At 37.1% G+C, this 17,998-nt stretch overlaps 1 protein-coding gene across 1 annotated transcript in view; it reads right to left on the bottom strand.

Moving 5' to 3' along the window:
* The window catches only part of myt1lb (myelin transcription factor 1-like, b), a 169,522-nt gene extending 151,891 nt beyond the window's left edge, over positions 1-17,631 (bottom strand). The window contains exon 1 of the mRNA XM_079633122.1: positions 17,178-17,631. The gene's annotated coding sequence lies outside the window, so the exon portion shown is untranslated. The remainder of the gene's footprint in view (positions 1-17,177) is intronic.
* Between the last annotated feature and the right edge of the window lie 367 nt (positions 17,632-17,998).

The raw sequence follows: 17,998 nt of genomic DNA, 5'->3' as shown, positions 1-17,998 counted from the left end.
GCTGTTTTTGTGTCCCTTTAAATGCAAATGAGCTGCTGCTCCCGGCCCACTTTCCTGAAGGGGGCGGAGCCTTTACAGTTCATGCTTCAGATTCTCTGGCAACAATTAGACTGGGGAATGTCACGCAGCCAAAATGTCAGAAGTCAGTGATAGTGTTCAACCTGACATGTTCGAACTGTTGTCGGACACTGATGGAAAGACTGAGAAAGAAGTTCTTAGAATGCAACAGGAAGTATCTGAATGGGTAGTTGATGAATTTATGTAGTTGTTTTGGAGTTTAACCACGGTGTCCTCAGTGGCTCAGATGCAATGGCGGACTGCTGCAGCTCACTCAGTGCGGGATCTATGCTAATAGGGCAGATCGTCACCAGTCATGGGTTTAACCAGTCATGGGCCGCTAGTTTGGAGAGACTGTTAATGATTTAAAGGGGTTAAAAAAAGGAGCGGATGGATTTTTACCATTATAGGCTGGTTGTTTACACAGACTGTGGTCACACATCTGTGTTCAAACATCTTATAAAAGTGAATTTTGGATAATAGCTCCTCTTTAAATAATCTGGATCTGTTTTTGCTGGTTGCTGGAGAGTTAGAGTTCCTCTAAAACCCTCCACCTCCCCCAGCTCCACCTGCCTAGATCTGCTAAGGGATTTATGAATGTCGATTCATGCAGAAGCAGCGTAGCACATCCAGTCCGCCAAGACCAAATACATTAACACGGCTATATCCATAAACATGCTAAAACTCATCAGGAGTCATGATTAAAATAGATATAGATTGTCTTTACTGCAGTACAGAGTCATTTGCTTGGCTGCTTAATTGCTAATAAAGATTTATAAACAGTTCTCATTACGAATTTGGTGAGATGTGCATGTTGCATTATAAGCGACCCAAACTGAGAGACGAGTTACACTGACATTCAAAAAGACAAATCCAGAGTATCCAAATATTTGATCTTGCGAGAGTAACATCTTAGCAACTGCATAGCAACATGCTAACAAATACTTTGAATCTTCCTTCCCAACCCACATTGATTCTTCCTCTCAAATTCTCATATTTTAGATGATGAAGAAAATGTTTCAGTCAGCCGTTCATACAATTACACTGCACGCTCAGCAGCTGGGTGATGGGTTGCCTTGCACAGATGTGGATTAGTGGTTAGCAAGCTTGTGAATGTCAGAGATTTGGAAATGAAATCCCCTGATGTCGCCGGTTCTATAGGACTATGGAGTCTCAAGCACGTTCACATTCACTCAGATTATTTAGCCCACAACAGCCGGCGTCTCTCGCACACATCCTGAGAGGTCTGCAGCACTCAGGCAGATGTATCCAGAGAGGGCACGCCAGGCATGACAGATTCCAGTGCCCTTCACGCTTAAAACAAACCCTTCAGCCACAAACCAGTGAGCCGAACAACAACGCCACCAACAACACTAAAGTGCTAATGTACAGATATCACGACAATCAGAAGCACATATCGAATAAAACTAATACAGACGGGACTACTGTTCACTGAGCTTAGGCACAGCTGTGTTTAAAAGACACTTGCTTGTAATCCTTTTCATTTCTTTTACAAAACATTGGTAATAATACTCACGGGTGACACATTACAATTAAGTATTGCAAATGTTGTAATTCCAATTTATTTTGTTCTTCACATACGCCGATAAAAGTGAAACAACTATGTCATTTATAGTTATAGTTTGTCATTTAAATCAGTCTAATCAAAAAAATATGGTTTCATCTCAAGGGGAAATTCTTCTTTCATATCATAGCTAATTTTGTTTTTGTTTATGGTGAAATTAAGTTGTAAAAAGCCTTGTTTACCTAAATTAAGTAACAATTAGGCTTATGTCTAAAGAAAATGTATTGATTAAGTATCTGATCTTTATAATAAACACATTTTTCACTTTGTATGAATGTTTTGGACTGGGAAGAGAAATGTTTTTCATTCATATTAAATCAAAATGTATGGATTGAACCAAGCCATAAATATAATTTGAGAAAAACTAATATATTTGGGTGTAAAAAAGTTGTAAGGTTAAACTTCTCCTGTTGCTGGCATCCCATTTGATATAAAAAATAAATATATAATATATGTATATATATATATATATAAATCTAGTCATCCTTATTGACTGACTGCTGGAGACAGGTATACGTAATAATTTTAAATCATATAATTTATATAAAACTAAATCACATACATAAGTCTTGATTATTTTAATGGGTTTGGTGATGCACATCCAGAACACATGACCAGAGTACAATCCTGTCCCAATCAGTACATAAAATGACAGTTTAGAAACTGTATCCAGTCCAAATAATGCTATAGATAATCTCATGTTATAAAAGAGAATATAGAGGAGAAAGAAAACAGCCCTGATGCAGAATGCTTTCATTGGCGATTGCTTTATGAATGATTCATCTATGAGCAAACCATGGAAATGAACATTTATCAGGATGTAAACCAGCTTTGACACACTGCCATTCTCCACCCAGATCCAGTCCATGTACAAGACTTCAAATATGGCATATTTTGTTTTCATCCATAGAGTTAGAAATAAATAAAAAAATCAACTGAGATGCGTTAAAGTATTTAATTCAACGGATTACCCGAAAATAGCCATTAATACATGGATCTAAAGTCAGTAAGTTTAAAGCAGCACAACAGCTTTCAACATGGATGATAATAATAAATGTCTCTTGAGCAGCAAATCATCATATTATAATGATTTCTGAAAGATCATGTGACACTGAAGATTGGAGTAATGATGCTGAAAATTCAGCTTTGATCACAGGAATAAATTACATTTTAAAACATTACAATAGAAAACAGCTATTTAAAAATTCAATAATACAATAAAGCAGCCTTGGTGAGCAAAAGAGACATAAAAAAAATAATACCGACACCTAAGTAGTGTAAAATTATATGCTTCCCACACCTAGTTTGGATGCAGAATATGGGTGTCCAAAGACCTTCATTATGTAGAGATATTTTAGTTACAGCACTGAATGAATTACATAAGTTTGTGTGATAGAGTACATGGCAGAATATGCCAGGATAACATGATTTAAAAAAAAAATCTACATCTGGAAAAGATACTTAAAAGCTATTAAATCCAATGAGGGGAAAACATCAGCAAAATGATGTTGTTTTGTTGGCAGAACACCATTCGCTCATGATAGCGTGTTGCATAAACACAGAACCGTAAATGACTGTTTAACATTTTTTACGCTTTGCCATACTCTACAAAGCGACTCAACATAAAGCTACAGTAGCCCGCTTGTCGCTCCCTTAAACGATGCTGTTGAATTTCACACGCATGTAGTGTCAATGTAATACGCTCTCACATACTAGCATTGCTGAGATTATCCAAAAAAAAAGAGCGTTTGGTGAAAAAGCCTGCCAACCTCACAGCACTTTGCGGAAACGTGGCACTACAACAGTCTGAAAACTCCCTGACGCAATTATCCGCCTGCTTGTGTTACTCTCGGTGTACACTGCACTGCTTCTCAGTGCCTTGGCTGGCCAAAGGAACCGTCAGCCTGTTATGCAAGATGGAAATGCTTGCACCACTTTTCTTACTGAGCTATTTCAGAGCTCCACACAGCAAGTGTTGGGCAGGGCTGGGGAAAATAGGTCAGAGCAAGACTCGGGCAGCACCTTCCTCCGCTTTCAGACAGACCATGCATGCAGTGTTATCTGTACTGTCTAATGCAGAATGCATGGTTTTATTTACAGTAGACCAAGACTAAAAGACACTACAAATGAATATCTAGAAGCTATAGCTGCATTGTCCCATGTTAGACCAACAGAATAAAGAAAAGTGTGTGAAATTTGGGGAGATTTGTGAGTGCTGTTGGCTTACTTCTTAGTAAATCCAGGACAAACAATAGGCAGATGTAGCTTTTGGAAGTAGGGCAACTCCAGCATGCACCTGGGGGTCTCATTCGCCTCTTCCCAAAAAACGCTGACAAAGGCGCCCCTGGGACACGCTTTTCTCTCTTGGTCTTACAATTCTCTCCACATCTTTCTATGTACTTGCCTTAGTATTTGCTAAATGTAGAATTATGGTTTGGGCATGCAAAGTTAAACGGGTTTTGAGTGTGTGATTGTTTCGTAATCTTCCACTGAATGGCCACCAGAAGTGTTCGAATGGCCGCATGAGTATCCCATTCACCAGAAGGCAAAAAATTATTGTTAGAAGATACCTTGATTTACAATGACCTACGTATTATTCAGACACAGGGATGACATATTTTTGTAGGGCAAAAAAAGTTAAGTCAATGGGTTTTTTGGTTAAATGCTTGAAATAAGGTCTGTGGTGAACAGACATCAAGATGTTTTCATGTTTTATTCTTCTAAAGAGATCAGTAGACCCCCTTGTGATTTTTTTATATAGCTTTTACTTGTCTTGAAAAGAGCGTTTGCTAACAAGTGTCTAAATGGCACTATACATTAAACATTATCACATCGAACCGGTAAACTCATCTACTCACTAGTCAATTTCTCATGTTACTTTGTATTAATGGTTTTGTCTTTGGGAAAATTAATATTATTAATAATTAATATTAAATCAACATTTAAGGTTTGAACCAAACCAAGTATCAATCTGGGGTGCGTTTCCCAAAACAATCGTTAGCCAATTATGGTCACAAGTTTCGTTGTTATCAGCAGTTTAACGAATCGGTGTTTCCCAAAACAATCGTTAGCCAATTATGGTCACAAGTTTCGTTGTTATCAGCAGTTTAACGAATCGGTGTTTCCCGAAACCATCGTTCCAACGAACATTCGTAAACAGCATCGCAGAGTTGTGTGTTTGAGCGACAGCTCTTGACCTGTGGTTAGAAGCAGAGTTTCTTGTTCGCATGACATGTGGACTTAAAGGGATGGTTCAGAGTAATTTAAACCGAGGGTCCTTTGCACCATGACCTCGAGCCAAACACACACACACACACACACACACACACACACACACACACACACACACACACACACACCCATAAGTTTTTTTTTTTCCCTTGGTCAAACATTATTAAAGTTAGGGCTCATTTAGAGATATCAGTTGAATGGCTTAGTGTAGGCGCTATTCTCCAATTAATAATAATTAATAAATTACTCCACTAATAACGCCCAGAATGGTACCAAACTTCTACAGTAGTACAAATAGGTTCTGTTCTCATAAAACGAGGCATTGGAAAGTTTGTAAGTACATCAGTAGTTTATTTAAATAGCACTTGCCTGATGGCTTATGCTACCGCTACTCCGGAGTTACTCCGTAGTACGGGAAATACACTCCTGGCTGAGTAAGTTTGTAAAAGTTAAACTGTCGCCATGTTTATAGCTATGATTGAGAACCAAGGTTTGTTACTGTGAAAGTCAAGCAGAAACATACATTAAGTACAGATTAAGTACAGTACAACAAGCTTAATGCATCAGACAAGCATTTGCATCTTTAAATCAGAGTTTCTAGCCTAAAGTATGCAATCGATAAAGCACAAAGACAGTTATTGTTGCATGTACAGTATTCCAATATTGAATGTCTATAAAAAAGATCCTTCAATATTGGTTGACATGTTTTGAGATGGCCGTCTTCTTTTCAGAGCTTTTCTGAAAGTCGAAAGAGTTTTATTTGAGGCTCAACCTCATGCTTGCCTGCAAACAGTCCATTTAAGTGATTGTACGAATGTCAAAATGAGCGATCAAGGCATTGTGAAAGCCTAAAGAGCAGAGGTGAAAGAAATCCATAGCTAAAAGTAATCGTGCTTGTAGCTAAATGTGTAATTTCAACACACAAAAAAGTTTTCGTACAATGGAAAGAGATACAATCAACAATAAGTGAGCTTCATTTGTTGGCTGACAGATCTCACCATTTTAGCTTTTCATTCTCCTGAATAGTAAAAATTGTATGAGGGTTTTTCTCTGACAGCCTCACTTAAAGAATATTAGTCTGTCATAGTGTGTTTTTTTTTTTTTTTTTTTTATTTATACAAAGAACAGTATTTCAACATTTTCATGACACAAAATCCAAAAAGTTGGGTTATGGACATTAGTCACTGTAATCATATCACCATGTTTATCACATTTGGATCTCTTAAAGATTCTTAGTTTTACATAAGCCATTGTATAAAATTGCACTTTTGGTTTATGCTTTTTCCAGTTAAAAATAATAATTTGAACTTAAAGGGACATCATTATTTTGACGAAACAGAAGTACATTTCTCTTATTTTAGATGTTCATAATTACATTGGCCTCAGAGAGTTCAACTTTGTTGTAAGTAAATTGCAGAAATACACACATTCAGCACAAGAATGTTGACTGAAATGTAGGACGATTTAATGATATTAGCTTCCTAAGCAGTTAAAACATGTTTTGAAAGAGAAAAGTCATGGGTTATTAAAATAACATAGTGATAACATAAATGATCACTTTGTGATTTCAAAATCACTGTGCTTTAAGATTTGTAAAGATTAATAGATATTGGTAACCACACATTTAGGATCGGGATCAATATGGTATGGTTAACAATTGTTAAACCCATTTATCTATGTAATTTCTCTTACTTTCAAGATAATTTAAAAGCATTGTTCCTTAATAATGGCAATAACTTCTAATAATCATCTTTGATGATTATAGTTTGCTCTGTGTATTTGTTCAAAGTTAAATCCAACAATTTTTGCAAGAATGAGCTGAGAAAATCTTCTTGGAATCATGATTGTACTCTTACCTTCAGCTATTACACATTCATCCCCAGTGGCATCACTTGTCTTAATCCATTATCCATTAGACAGAGTAATATTTGCCAAATATTTCAGTCGTGTCACTAGAAGACTTTACATTGATCAAAACCGACAAATCTGATTTAAAGAGCAGCCATAATAAGAGTCCCGCGCCCTCAACAATATGCTTGATGAATTATGGATGGGTGTTTTGTAATCATTTTTCAATATCGCTCTGCTCTTCTTAGCCCTGTGCGGGAGGACTATTTTTGCCTCCATAACGTTTCATCTGGAACGCTCCTGTTCATTGGCAGACATGCACACTGAATGTCATTAATATTCAAAGACAGAGGTTAAAAATCCAGCGGAAAGTCTTGCATTAGCATTTCCAAGGATTTCCAGACTGATTTTCCAGTCCTACATCCTCACAGAATGGCATTGGCGGATGGATGGATGGATGGATGGATGGACGGATGGATCACAAAAATGAAAATATTAATATCCTTAAATAATCTTCTGTCTTAAGAAAGCTTATTTAAAGGGGTGGTTGAGTATGATTTCACTTTTCTAACTGTAGTTAGTGTGTAATGTTGCTGTTTGATCATAAACAACATCTGCAAAGTTACAACGCTCAAAGTTCAAAGCAAAGGAAGAAATTTGCTTTTAAAGAAAAGGACTACAACAAACGGCTGGTAGGGACTACACGACATTCCTCCCGGGTTAGTGACATCACCAACCCTAAAATGTACATAAGCCCCGCCCCCGGGAACACGAGTCCATGTTGAGAAGAGGAAGAGTTGTTGTAGTCGAGCACATTTGTGAGTCAGCTCAAACTTTAGCATCCGTCTTTTCACATGCAATAGAAAGTCACTCTGTGCATCTCACAACAGTTCCTATACGAGCGACTTATAGATTAGCATGACAGAATATGCTAATTGAAGATAGTTAACTCCACATCAGCAACATAAATTCATCAACTAACCATTCAGAGACGTCCTGTTGCTTCTACATGTCGTCACTTCTTCTTGAGTCTCTCCATCTGTGTCTGACTCCGGTTTAAACATTAAAGGCAGAACAGTTTCTGTCATTTTAGTGTGTGTGTGAGGTAATCGTGGTGTCCGGCGGATAAAGGTGTCCAGCTCATTTGCATTTAAAGGGACAGAAACAAAACGGTGCGTTTTTGCTCACCCTCAAAAAGTGACAACTTTAACATGCTATATAAAAATATCTGTGGGGTATTTTGAGCTAAAACTTCACACACACACTCTGGGGACATCAGAGATGTATTTTACATCTTGTGAAAAGGGCATTTTACCACCCCTTTAAGGAAAGCTTTCCAGGAAGCTGTCACAGTGTGTAATGCCAACAGTAAGGAGTTGTTGACGGCTTGACACCCTCATGATGTTAGTGATATTCATGGCACAATGCAGGGTCACATGCTGCCAACATCTCTATAGCTCAAACCCCAGCATGAGCAGCACATTTCAACTGAGCCAAAGCCTTATTGTTCAAAATCCACCTTACCATTAACATGCAACCTGTACCCTGTCCACATACACACTGAAGAGACAAGCATAAATGCATTTCTGATTGAAATGTCATGCTTGGAGGTAGTGCGTGAATTGTGAGTGGATCTCAGTGTAATGTAAACGCAATCCAGACGTCGGCGTCATATATTTGAACTTGACAGTAAACGCCAATATTTAAAACTGTTTATTTAGAGTTACTTGGTATACACTGTGTGTTTCATTTTAATTGTGCAACATTATCTGAACGTGTCGACTGTCAGCAGAGTCGTGAGAATGAAATGAAGACACGCTGCTCAAGTTACTTTACTGTCAGACGAATACACTATGAATTAAAAAAAATGTAATATAATATGTTGTTATTGTTTAAGCATGTGTATTATAAAAAAATGCCCAATTCTGTCTACAATATAGCCTATTCTTTGCACACTATAATCTTTGCACTTAAACCTAGTAGATATGAATCGTTTAACATGATCTTTTAAAAAATATATATTATTTTTTAAATAATCAAATATTCCTTAATTTAAACTTGATTTGATCTAAGACTGTCTCAGAAAGTAAAGTAAGTGAATGAAAGCAATGAGAGCATTGTTTCATTTGTACCATCTTTACCAATAAGGTTTAATAAGGTACCAATAAGGTCTACACTTGTTCTAATATAATTTCTTAGACGTTTTCTGCATACTACACATACAGTAGACTATATAAATGCTTGCGCACTCTCCAATCATGAAATGCGTCGGAATAAAAATGTTCTTTGTCTCATCATACAAGATTAATATTGGGAAACTTAAATTGGTAGATTAAATACCCTATTTGTGGTCGATTGTACATGAATAAACCACAAAAATCCCATGCTATATGTGTTAATACTGCCATTGATAAGTCTAAATGAAAGTAGTTGTACGCTAGCAGGCCACTTGAAGCTTCTGCGTCCGTAGTAAAGGCCTATTACAGACCTAATTCAAATATCCCACAGGAAACAGAAATCCTATCAGTTCTCCAGATACAGAGGCCACTTGATAACAAATGTAAACGCGCCGCGTCCTTTCTGATGTTAATGCCAAGTGTAAACACAGTCTCATTCATACCGGCCATGACACGAATTATGGGTATGACTACCCACCCACAAACTGTCAGCACAAAAGAATCAGCTATTGCAAATGAGTTCATGTGCTGTATGTAGCAACTACCAGTCAAAAGTTTGCAATAATTAACATTTAGAAAAAAAAACTAAATCTGCTCAAGGCTGCATTTGATATATCACAAATGCAGTAAAAACTGTAATATTGTGAACTATTATAAAACATTTTAAATTACTGTTTTCTATTTTTATATATATATTCATATTATATAAAAGTGTAATTTATTCCTGTGATCAAAGCTGTATTTTCAGCATCATTGCTCCAGTCTTCAGTGTCACATGATCCTTCAGAAATCATTATTATATGATGATTTGCTGCTCAAGAAACATCATCAAACGTGTCAACGGGTTGAAACAGTTAACTTCATTATAATTCATAACGTTACACATATTAAATTGTGTTCACCTTTGTGCTGAACAGTCATGTTTATTCTATACTAGCGGGTGTTTAGGTATCTGATATCCATCCATCCATCCATCCATCCATCCGGTCACAGTGATTTTGCCAAGTGAGACATGTTCCTGGACCAACATAGTTCAGCCAGGTGTCAAATGTAAATGTACAATATATTAAATAAAAGAAGTGCCTCATGTGTCTTTCTTGATGTTTGGTTTCTAATGTCATTCCAAGTAGATCCATATTGTTTAATGTCATATATATATATATATATATATATATATATATATATATATATATATATATATATATATATATATATATATATATATATATATAAACTGTTTAAAAGATCCCTAGCTTTAGTTAATTGTCTCACCTCATCGTTCAAGTGAAATCAAACCAAATGACGCCCGGCCGGCTCGCTCCTACATTCACAAAGCTTTCGGCTCCAACTCTGACACGATTCCCACACAGAGGAGAATAACATCAGGATGCACTGAAAGCATCCTCTCTGAAAGCAGCGCACCACTAAGCCTGAAGAAAAGACGCTGGAGTCCTCAAAGACAGGCACGGTAATCCTCCTCCTCCTCCTCCTCCTCCTCCTCCTCTTCTTCTTCCTCTTCTTCCGGAGAACAGCGATGACTAACCCTACGGCTGCAGAGCACATAACTCATGCAGATCCCCGTGTTTCTGACACGCTGGGACTGTGGTGCCATCAGGTGAGCGAGATGAATGTTGTGTCTGTCGGTGAGCGACGGCATCAATCACTCGTCTACCGCACACTCTCGGTTACGGACTCGCTCCACAGTCAAGATGGCTTTTTAATTGGCCTCACTGTTTAGATATAGATCATGCTTTGCTATGGATGATGATGGGGAAGGCTCTTTCTGGCACAGAACGTCACGCGTATCAATCAAGATCCAAATTACTCATGTGGCCTTCACGCCTAATAAAGATCAGCCATCGGTCCGTCAGCTGAACCGTAAATACCGTAAATGGAGACGTTATTCAAGTCAAGTCCCCTTTATTTATATAGCATCGTATACGATGTTTCGGATTGTTTCAAAGCAGCTTCACAGTAATAAACAGGAATATAACGATCAATAATGCAAACTACAGAAAAGCAGCTGTAAAAAGACAATTCAGTTCAGTGTTGATTCAGTTCAGTTCAATAACAGTGTGAAGTTCATCTATGTTGATGTGAGTTTATCACAGTCTGCCTCTACCTTTCAATAGCCAGAAAGGTCTCTTCAATATGACGGATAAATCAAATAATGTTGATGAAATTAAATAGTCATGGTGGTTTGTCCTCATCATATATGAACACCTGTGATTCAGCAACTGCTAATGCACTCACAATTAAAAGTAAAGTAGCCTTGTGCACAAGTTTGGGTGAGTAAAGCCAGATGCACATTTATAATAGTCCTTTACGAGTGTTGCTGTACGAACATGATCCTCTCTGTAAGCCTCGTCACACTGTAAGATCTCAGTTGTCATTGATGTCAGACTGTACGAGAGTACAGAAAAGTTGTCCGGAGTATTATATCATCAATCATTGATGCGTTCAGTGACCGTGAGGATTGAAACACGCGGGATTGAAATGGTGGCTACAAAGAAATCTCTAAAGTTAATTTTGGTCATGGCTTGTTTTGAAAAAATAAGAAAAATGTTTGATGGTCGTCGTAGGAGAAGTCACACTGCAGGACTGAGAGTCAAATCTTCTGACACTGCCAGAATTTCGTTTCAAATTTGATTGAAATGGTCATTAATCGGCTGTCGGTCAAACTAACGATCAAAGACTTCAGATTTTAGCCTATGGGATCAGAGGAATCTTTTAGGATTTGCAAAATTTGTCTAAGACGGCCAAATTGTAGCTGAAATCGTACAGTGTGAACCCAGCTTAAGGTACACAGGTCCGCAGAACGCACAAGTAGTACCTTCAATGCCCTGAAGATGGCGATATCACTTCTTTTGTAGCAGAAATAAACAGCTGCAGAAAAAGTTTGGTGCATTGCAAAATATAATGCAGTTGAAACTCGAAAAATTTGAATATCGTGCGAAAGTTCATCTATTTCAGTAATTCAACTTAAAAGGTGAAACTAATTTATTATATAGACTCATTAAATGCAAAGTGAGACATTTCAAGCCTTTATTTGTTATAATAACAGCTTATGCTTATTAAAACCCTAAATTCAAAATTAGAATATTTTGAAAAGGTTTTCATAAGCTGTAAGCCATAATCATCAAAATTATAACAAATAAAGGCTTGAAATATCTCACTTTGCATGTAATGAGTCTTTATAATATATAGTTTCACCTTTTAAGTAAATTAACTTTTAAGTGACATAAATGTACTTTTGCACAATATTCAAATTTTTCGAGTTTCACATGTAAGCAATTGCATTACTCATCACAAATGTATTGGAGTAAAGAGTACATACTTATTCAAAAATGTATTCAAGTAGAGAGTAAAAGTTGCTAATATCTTTGATACTCAGTACAACTACAAAGTAGCCAAAAATTTACGTAGGTATACAGTAGTAACTATTACATTTACTCTAATACTTTACACTACCGAAGAGACCTAATGTCTATTTTGAAGTCTTTGATTTCGATTCAACAATCTTTGTAGATAGATTTATGTGAGCAATACACTGATATTTAAGTCATTATGCATTGATGATCTGTCCCTCCAAATACTGTGTGAAACTCAATTGCACAAAGACTTTAAAATTCCTTTGAAAATTGAACAGCATCTGTGTGTGAAACGATAAGATAGGATCTCGCAAATAATGCCAGAATTTACATAGCAGTGAACGTTTCATATTCTCGCTGAAATATATGAACTGATCACCTACAGCAATTAAAACAGTATTTCATACAAAGCATAATGGGAACCAGATGAAGGCTCTTTCCTCAATTCAATCACAGTTCACACACACACACACACACACTGAGTTGTATCATGCACACGCCTCATGCTCTCACTGCCTTACACAAAATCTATACTTGGATTCATATTATACTATTTATAATAATCTTTATCCTACCAGAGACACTGCACATGCATGACGTAAGAATTGATTTCAATAATTTTGAGCCTTGACTGTCATATCAAAGTAAACATAATATATTATACTGTACAATATGCAAACATGTTCTGGTCATTCGTAGATCATTTATTATTGGTCTTAATTATCACATTTATTTAGAATTTCCATAAACACGGATGATTGCAGATACGCACTTCTCAAAAATGAAGTACATATGTAAAAAAGTGTGTAAAGCTGGTGTCTGAACATGGCCGTAATTACTGATTAACAGATTCTCATTAATCACTGAATCATTTTATTGTGGTCAGAATCACAAATTGAAGATTGTTTATCATAATAGAAGAAATCACTACTTTCTTTGAACAGAAGTATCTAAAACCTGACATGGGAAGGAATTTGGTCAATAATATAATATAATATAATATAATATAATATAATATAATATAGTTCAAATTGTATATTCTTCCAAGTTATTGAGTATTCAGTGATATAGATATTACAGTAAACTCAATTATGGACACAGTTGTGAAATTGTTTAGGGTGAATTGAATTCTTATTGAAAATTGGCTCAATATAGAATAGAATATTTTTTTCAGTGTGCATGTCAAAGTCTATACAAGTATGTTTCCACTATTTCTATATCAGTAGATCAGATAAATTGGGCTTTTTTCAATATAGATCATTAAAAATAAAGTGCACTTTGTCTCAGATCTACAGTATAGTGTTGAGAATAATATGTACAGTACATGCATCGAAAAAGAGAGTTTGCTTCACATAACTTAAAGTGTCTGGACTGTTTTTATCTTGCTGCTAATTTGACAACATTTTTGGCTACTATTTAGTTTGTCTTTAAGTAACATTATAAAAAAGATTCCCCTGATTCATAAACACGGTGTGACAGAGAACTTTCTCAGAACTTTAGATAATGTTCTGGAGAGGTTCTCAAAACGTTAACATAAAAACATTATTTTTACATAGGTCACGAAGTGAAAAAGATGTTTTAGTTGGATGTTCTCCTATTTTTTTTATGTTACTAGGCTTATTTGTTTCAGAACATTACGATAACATTCAAAAGTAACATTCCCAAAATGTTTTTTGGGACTTTAGATTATTCACCGTATCCCCCAGAGTTAGATAAGTCCACACATACCCTTCTCATCTCCGTGCGTGCCGTAACTCTGTCTGACGCACACACCGCTAGCCTAGCTTAGCACAAAGACTGGAGGTAAACGGCTCCAGCTAGCATACTGCTCCCAATAAGTGACAAAATAACGCCAACATTTTCCTTTTTACATGTTGTGATTTGTATAGTCACAGTGTGTACAAATAACAAGGTCACATGAGACACAGCCATCTTCTATCTGTATACATACTGGGAACTATATTCTCAGAAGGCGAAGCACTGCTACACTGCTACTCTGACGGTGCGTTCCATTCGACAGGGTCCCTACGCAGTGTTCACTGCTCCCTACTCCCTGAGCACGGTATATCAGCTGATGTGGACTTCACCGACAATAACCGCTCATTTGCAAACGTCATCAAAGAAAGTCAACGACGGGGTTGCACAGATTATGATATAACATAAATATATATAGGACTACATTCATATTTTAATTTGATTTACTATCACATTTAAAATAAGTACACTATACAATAAAAAACATTGAGTACTATATTATAATGAAAAACGTATGCTTATTATACACTTTAATTGACGATTGCTGCTATTGACTATTAACAGAATTGAAGCCCTGCTGTAACTGTCATGCAATATGAAAATAAACTTTTATTTGGTTAACTATGTGTATATATGTGTTTTTAATCAATGGTCATATAATTGCATAGCGGTCTCGTGCGCCTTCTTCCCGCGCACAGCCGTATAGTACACCGTTCTGACTGGTGATGACGTGGTGCGCGCAATGACAGTTGGGTGATCATCGCTCTCCACTTCCTGTGAAGTGATGTATCGATCGATGTTCCCTTATTCCCTATGCCTGAACATGTTCGCTCCCTTCGAATTGGAATCTCACTTAAGATGCGCAGAATCTTAAGTGAGAATACCCTGTGAAGTCCACTTACGATCGAATGGAACGCACCTTGAGCGAACTCTCGTCTCCTCACCACGGGGCTTCTCAGGCGCTGCGAGCAAATCACTCCGCCCAAGTAGCAGTGCTTCGCCTTCTGAGAATATAGTTCCCAGTATGTATACGGATAGAAGATGGCTGTGTCTCATGTGACCTTGTTATTAGTACACGCTGTGACTATACAAATCACAATATGTAAATAGGAAAATGTTGTTGTTATTTTGTCACTTATTGGGAGCAGTATGCTAGCTGGAGCCATTTATCTCCAGTCTTTGTGCTAAGCTAGGCTAGCGGTGGGTGCGTCAGACAGAGTTACGGCACGCACAGAGATGAAAAGGGTATGTGTGGACTTATCGAACTCTGGGGGATACGGTGAATAATCTAAAGTCCCAAAAAGCTGCACAAGCCTCATGCTCTCACTGCCTTACACAAAATATATACTTGGATACATAAACTGGATGTGTTATTTAGACAATAATCTCTATACCAGAGACACTGCACATGCATGATATGATTAAGGATAAGAATAAGGATTGATTTCAATAATTTTGAGCCTTGATTGTCATATCAAAGTAAACATATTATTTGATACTGTACAATATGCTAACATTTGTAGATCATTTATTATTGGCCTTAATTATCAATTTAATTTAGAATTAGAAACACAGATGATTGCAGATATGCATATTGAAGTACATGTGTGTCTGAACATGGCTGTAATTACTGATTAACAGATTTCTCATAATTACTGAACCATTTTATTGTAGTCAGAATCACAAATTGAAAATTGTTAATCGTAATAGAAGAAATGACTACTTTTCTTTGAACAGAAGTATCTAAACAGAAGTTAGCTGTGTTGTTACATTTAATGCCCTTCACGTGTGCAGTTACACTATTTGAAGGTTTCCGTGTTACAGTGTAATTATGCATTAGTGCACTGTGTAATAATAATTAACTACATGTACTTACTATAGGATTGGGGTTTGGTTTGGGGATTGGTTGCATGTAATTATGCATCATTTACAGAAACTGTGTAACAAGGACACTGTAAAATAAAGTGTTACCGCAGTTTCTTAAATATCAGGATCAACTAATGTTATTTCAGAGTTTGTTGTTGACATATGATTAAGATAAATAAACAAAAGTATGAAAACCAAATATGTACCTATAGGCAGGGGTGGGGAAGGATCATACAACTGATATTTAATGAAGGAAAAGTGGAATCACTTCATATCTGTGCATTCATCATGTAGTACAGCTTATCTACAGTCATCTCAAGAAAGCAGAAGTTTCCCAGCAGCGCACAGTTATCTCTACAACTCGTGTAGTCCAGCCTTACAGTAAGTCCAACCCAGAAGCATATGGACTCTTACTGTAGTGCCATTAGAAAACACCAAACCAAGCCTTTGCCCACAGAAGCTTCTGGAGAAAAAGCCCAACAGCTCGTGACCTGAGAGACACGTTTACCTCACACACATTTACATTCAGCACAGATATTCCAGCATGTGCAGAGAGACGTCCAGCACACAGTCGTGATGTAGTCTGGATGATACAGAACAAATCAACTGCAGTGCATTCGGAAAAATGACTAGAAATGATCTTCTGAACTGAACTTCACTCTTTCAAATGTGCTCATTTAACCGTACCTTACATTCGTACTTCTCCTGCAAGAAAACACATTTTCTCACTCAATATTTTGGTCTTGTTTTCCAGTACTATATAAACATTTATACATTTACATGAAAAGCAAAATGGCATAAGATATTAAGTCTTGTTTGAAAAATGTATATATATATATATATATCACTTAAATGTGAAAAACTTAATATGTAATTTTGCTTCTCAAGTAAATGTATCTTCTTAAGAATTGTTAGATATTTGTACTGGAATGCAAGACAAAAATACTGAGTAAGAAATCATTACACTGTAAAAATGTTTTGTCCTAAACATCTAAATTATCAAGTTAAAATGTGTTATTTTTTATTATTATTATGACTAAATAAACCTGATTACAATTTGTTAATCTAGCAAAGGACGACATGTTTCTCTCTCTCTTTGTTTTTTAGAATAATTATATGATTATAGGCTAATTATCTTAAGATCCAGTAGCCTATAATAGCCTAGCTCCTGGCGGTAACAAGTGCACTGTAAATGAAACTTGAAATAAAACACACAGTGTACGAGCTCAACTCCTGCATCTGTAAAGCAACCCATCAGCCAGAAAGATAAAAGCACGAGTGACCCACCAGTATTAATGCTGTCTTCCCTCAAACTTTCCAATCGCTCCTGATTGTATTTCCCACGATCTTCCCTTCGCTCACTTGTGCTCCTGTTCACTCGCGCTGGAAAGTTCCTCTCGTCTCCTGTATGCTAATCATTCTTCACACGATGAAGAAGACGGAGGAAGAGGAGAGACCGAGACAGACAGAAGGAAGGAGAAGGAACAGAGCAGAGAACGGTTGAAGGCAGGCAACCAATTGGCCTGGAGAGAGAGAGAGAGAGGGAGCGGGAGCGGGGGGAGAGAGAGATGGGGGGGGGGGGTAGCACCAATGAGGCGGAGCGAAAGGATGCCGCCATAGAGAAAGAAAGAGAGAAAAAAGCAGCTGTGTGAGTCAGAGCCGAGATGTGGAGCGCTTACCCTCAGCGTGATGCCTGTATCCTCAGCTCTGTCTGTGTGTGTGTGTGTGTGTGTGTGTGTGTGTGTGGACACCTCCACCCATCCGCCGAAACAATACAGCGCGAGCCTCCCGGTACCAGAACACGCGCGTTTGTGTGTGTGTGTGTGTGTGTGTGCTTTTGTTTATATTACATTGTGGGAACCAAATGTCCCCACAAGGATAGTAAAACCTGAAATCACCTCCATTGTGGGGACCAGCCAGCGGTCCCCATGAGGGGAACGGGTTAATAAACATACTAAATTATATTTTTTCGAAAATGTAAAAATGCAGAATGTCTCCTGTAAGGGGTAGGTTTAGGGATAGGGGCAGTGTAAGGGGATAGAATATACAGTTTGTACAGTATAAATTCCCATTTTTACCATTACGCCTATGGAATGTCCTCACAAGGA

This window comes from Phoxinus phoxinus, assembly GCF_949152265.1.
Source record: "Phoxinus phoxinus genome assembly, chromosome: 13".
NCBI lineage: Eukaryota > Metazoa > Chordata > Actinopteri > Cypriniformes > Leuciscidae > Phoxinus > Phoxinus phoxinus.
This window is presented reverse-complemented; position numbering and strand designations above follow the sequence as displayed.